This window comes from Aplysia californica, unplaced genomic scaffold (assembly GCF_000002075.1).
Source record: "Aplysia californica isolate F4 #8 unplaced genomic scaffold, AplCal3.0 scaffold00414, whole genome shotgun sequence".
Lineage (NCBI taxonomy): Eukaryota > Metazoa > Mollusca > Gastropoda > Aplysiida > Aplysiidae > Aplysia > Aplysia californica.
The window spans coordinates 215,719-221,255 of NW_004797684.1; the positions used below are offsets into that span (position 1 = coordinate 215,719).

Sequence of the window (5,537 nt, forward strand, 5' to 3'; positions counted from 1 at the left end):
AAATGTACCGGAGTACAGTAAAAGTACCGAAAATTGTAACGTAAGTACAAGTACCGGAGTACTTGTAATCCGGTACAACCAGCTCTGTAAGTGAGAATATCGATTTAATTTGTATGGCGACATTGTGTTTTTTATGCACAAACTGCGTTTTACAAATTTTTATTAACTGTAAATCTAACGTTACCGTTAACTAACTTAACAAACTATCATCGGACAATTCTGAGAGGTAACGAAAGCGAAAATAGATTTTGATTTTCCCGATGGAGTCTCAGTATTACACCTACACTTCTGCCTGCCGCCATAGCCGCTTATTCGCGTGAAACGTACTCTCGGACTGGGGAAAGCCGAACGAAATATCACGAACACGACAGGTAAAATATTAACTCAGATTTTGTTTCGAGGTCTTTGATCATTTTCTCTGGTCTCAGCGAATCCTCATTTGCCCAGACCAATTCTCTAGACTAACACATTTATTTTACAATGCTTTTCTTCGATATCGATTTTCTTTCTACATTCACGATTCTGTTTTCTAGATAAATGAATTAAATGCACAGATTTTCCAGCCGCAGCAAAACCTGAAGATAGGCAGAAAGAAAGAATGAATGAAAAGAAGGAGGAAGATTATCTATCGTGAGTAGACAAATTTTAGCCGATATGCACGTGAAAAACTATTGCAGACTGAACGGCACAGATAGACAATGGTCGAGAGTACGGAATGCGCAACCTGGGCAGTTTCTATTACAACTTATTGCCGGGAGTTGCCGTAAATATCTGACAAGTTACGGAGGCAAGTGCTGATCTCTCTCTCTCTCTCTCTAACGCATGGAGGTGATATGATGATGCGGCAAGTACAGAACTTTGGGAATGTACGGATTTCCTTAAAAAACAAAGAAAAATGGAAGCACTGCAGAATGGGGTTTTTTTTTCTTGTTTAGGCACCCATCGCAAATCCGGTAGATTTGACACCTTATCGGTATAGCGGTAGAACAGGTCCAAAATCGGTATCTACCAGAAAAATCGGTAGATTTCTATTAGGCAGCCCTGCATTGAAGACTTTCAACTTTGTCTCTATGCCGAATGCTGTGTATAAGGCCAGCTCTACTCGGACTTGACTTGAGTCTGAATATAATTTTTCTCTATTAGAGTCGGACACGGGTTTTTATCTATTCGGACTTGGGTCAGAAAAAAATGTTTTATTTATTCGGACTCAGCTTCTAAGTGAGTTATGTGAGTGTTAGGAGGTTACATAATATAACTGTCGTCGGGGATTTTATGTAAAACTAGAATTTGAACTATAATTGCCTACTAGGACTGTGTAATTGTGTCAAAAGTCAAAAGACAGCACTCTCATTAGATCTACCCAATGGCAGTGTCTTAACTCCTGTCCTGCGTCTGTGCTGAGATGCGGATCTTATCAGCAACCGATTACGTCGGACATTCCGGGCAGGCCGCCGGGGTCACTCAGTGTGTACTGTTGGTGTACAGCGTGCGTGCCGGGAAACGTGTGTTTTCGCCATGAATACCGTGGGAGTGTGTTTATCTATGATGAAAATAAAGCTCTATCTTTCATAGCTTTCTATTTATAAAGTGTTACAAACACATGAATAACCCCCCCCTCACAAGCTGATAAGACATTACGAGTAGTTCCGCCCATTCGAATAACCTTTCTAGGCTCTCTTGTTGTTATGAATGACCTGAGGTTCGAAAGGGGATCATATAGGTCAATTTCCGAATGTTTTGCACTCAAATCATGGGTGAAAGCACTGACAGGTCCAAAAACCTGAAATCCCAATTAGTAAAATGCCTACGCCTGAAAATTACACACGTTGAGAAAGGTAGTCAGATAAACACACACAATAAAATGAAATACACACATTCCTTCAAGGTACATACATGTAGTACATGTACTGTTTCATCAATGCATTCCTTTGACAACAATCCATCCAATCAGGTTCTGGGTCCAGCAAAACAGCAATGTGCTATTCCTGGACGTTAATTTTTTCACAGATGTAGTAACTAACACTACAATTTATCTTATCACAATCCCCACTGAGACACACATTTAACTGTTACGCCGGATTTTTCTAAAATCTTACTCTTGCCTTCTTTTCTGTCGTGGGAAGCACTCATTAGATTTTTGTCAGCAGAAACTTGGAGCTCTACTGTCCGAAATGTCTATGTTGAATTAAGCAGTTGGACTCACCAAAAGTTGTCTTGGTTCTTTGCTCACACGTGTTATTTCAACTATAATTCATTGGAAGTAGTATTGATTTGGCATTCCGACTTAAGACATTCTCAAGATCTACTTTCGCCAAAACATGCTTTGTCTGAGTTTTGGTTAGTTTAGTTTTAGTAGAGGTTTTAAGGCACTCGCAACTGCATAAGGTCATATGAGCGCCAAAAGATTAGAGGTGTTACAAGAGAGTAACAAACATAAAAAAGAAGATAGGGAGATAAGGACGATAGACGTTTGATAGGAAAGAAGAAGCAAACCACACCACAGCCAACCGCCCACCGAGTTTTGGTTAGTCGGGCCCATCATCAAAACCCGTCAGTAAAACTGTTTCAATTGCGCGTTCGCAACACGTGACATGACTTCGGCAGCAAGTTCCGCGTGTGTCGGGGACCATCCATTGACGGGGTCAATTTAAGTTCATGCACACTGGTTGAAGCGTCTTTCGAGACTTATCCGAGGGAGGGGGGGGGGAGGAGTAAAACACTTGGACTAGGAAACCTTGACATGATACTTCAGGATTTTTTTTTTAATGATAAAACACATACAGGCACGCGCACGCGTTCACACACACACACGCACACACACATACAACACACACATGCACGCGCACAGAGGGAATATACATGGATATACTGTGAAACTCCGATTCAACGAGGAGATAGATTCCCCGTTTTTTTCCATCTTTAAAATCAATAAAAATAACCCGGATTCAATGAGCAATTAAATCAGCGTGCTCGGATTCAACGCGGTCACTTCCAGGGTGAACAGCAACGGCAGACGTGGCTTCGTTCATTTTTTTCCGACAACAAACTTTATCTATTCCCGGAAACCTTCCATTGCACCTGCATCGTGTACTATTATTCACTTAGCTGATGGCATGCGACCAATCAGTGGCCTTTTTTCATACCAACAATTGCTTTGTGGGCACGCGCACGTGTCTACTCTAGCGTGTGTCGGGGTCAGATGGGGGGCTTGCACACGTGTGACTGTGTGTGCATGTCGGGGAGGGGCACCAGCGGTTCGGGCGCTGAACGTCGCAGATAGTATGATACAAACACGTCAGTCTTTTTCTTCCCCTCGGCAACTGATCATTATTACAATGATAAGCTGGTCTTGATGTAGATCTACGTAATGAACTGTGGGCCGGTCTATGGAATCAAAAGTTGCCATATGTTAGGCTCTACACAGCTACACAACTTCGAGATGACACAGACGTGCATTTATTTGAACGAATCGGTCTTTTTTTTTTTTTACACAACTCATAATATGCAGGCATTTCAGGCATTACTTGTTACTTCTCTTTACACATTACTTACTCAGTGCCAGTACTATAATTATCTACACAAAACCTCATGTTTGCTATAACGAACACTCGAATTCAACGAGATTTTAGGTCAGGCCCGGCGACCTCGTTGAATCCATTACAATGACAAACTATACTATTACTAACATTATTTCATTTCATTACAGCTTTCAGTTAAAAGGCTATTAAAAAATGAAACAATAACAATCCCCGCGGGAGCCTAGAAAAATCGGCCAGCGCTCTGGGGCAGGTCACGTACAGTCACTCTCTTACAATAACAATTCACAAATTATTTTCTATCATCCGTTCTCAACACCCAGGTAGACCTAAAAATCCATTGCATTCTCAGACCGGGTGAGAATAATATTCATTTTATTCTCACTGAGAATACCAATATAGATTCTAATTATTCTCACCATTGGCCCAAATGAGCCATTTAATGCGTTGTATTTCATACATGGTATTGTCCCAACTTGTTCTCTAACTTCTTAGCTATTGTTCATCTTTTTATTTTTAGCAATAGATTGGAAAACTATACATTCTCAATTTAAAATATATGTGATTGATGGACTAATTTGTTGAGCTATTTTTGAAGATGAGAAGACTTTTCGTTCATTCTCTAGCTTTAATAGTTTTTCATTATTAAGATTAAATAAGAAATAATAAATACCGCTATTACTATTAGCATTTTGTATCCTTAACCCTCATCATGCGGAAGCCGGGTTTAGGTAGCCCGATAAGCCTATTTCGGCACCTCATCTATGTTCTGGTCCCGATTCAGTGTAGCTCCTGGCTCAGCGCACGCGCAGCCTCTTACGTGTCATTCGGGTCCCGAGTCGGATCCCCATTCACGCAGGTCAAGTGTGTGTGCGTCAGTCTGCTTGAGTTTGTGTGCGTTTGTGGCCTTCTTCTAGAACTGCCTGCGTTGGTTCGTAATCAAGGCATACGTCTCATTCAAAACATGCCAAGTTGGTAACTCTAGATGTTCGTCCAATGAAATTATAGAAGAAATTGACCCACTTAGACATGAGGAGCTCGAAAGGATAGTCAGGAAACAAGACTTCCATTTTTCTATACAAAATATTTCAAATGAGCTTGATTTTGTATGAAATGATACTACCTGATAAAAAATAAGCTTATTTGATAGTTTTGAATACCTGTGCAGGTACAAAGAACAATTTGAGTGTAAAACATTCGGAAACAGGATATTTTCTCCGTCGTTGTTCCCAGCAGAATTTTAAATTTTATAAAGGCCATTGGCCTTTATGGCGAGTTGTAAAGTGAATCTGATATTATTTAAAATTTTTATTGTTACTTAAAAGTTGTTTTAGATCACAAATGTATTTACACCGAATTTGAATATTTTAACTTTTTAGCATTTTAAAGTAAATTAGTTACCAGTCGTGAAGTGAACTTTCGCAGAGGTGAACAACTTGTGTTTCGCGCGCTCATATGACCTTAGCAGTTGCGAGCGCCGTAAAACCTTATACTACTACTACTAAACTGATTGTTCTTTTTGAAGAAGCCTTTTCTCTTCTTAGGTCTGGTTCCACTGGGCATAAACATTTTCAACTTCACAAGAACTCAATGCAAGACACTTTCTCTCTTTGTTCTCACGATGTCAAGTGTTTTGTTTCGCTTCCCAATGTTTACAATGTTGAATTTCAGCCTTGAAAGGGAGTAGTTCATTATTCGGAACAATTTTTGACCATGCAAATAGCGCAGCTTTCCCCCTCAGAATCAAAACAAACTCGTTGCTAGGGTAAACAATGTAAACATCACACCTATTACTTGCACCTAGATTAAGAAAAAACACTTGTAAAATAAAAACTAATCAACTGATTCTAAAATTTTTTAAACTATAGTAAACTAGAATAATAGCCACTCCCTAATAACTAGAAATGAACCACTAATTCATGATTTGATGGTTTCACATTTTATCAGGTGTATCTCCTTAAGTCTTTCTTCTGTCTTTGTTGCCTGTTTTTCTGTGGCGTT

The 5,537-nt window shown here is 39.8% G+C and overlaps 1 protein-coding gene across 3 annotated transcripts in view; it reads right to left on the minus strand.

Annotated features, from left to right (window-relative positions):
- The window catches only part of LOC101854428, a 31,376-nt gene that overhangs the window by 17,076 nt on the left and 8,763 nt on the right, over window positions 1-5,537 (minus strand). The window lies entirely within an intron of this gene.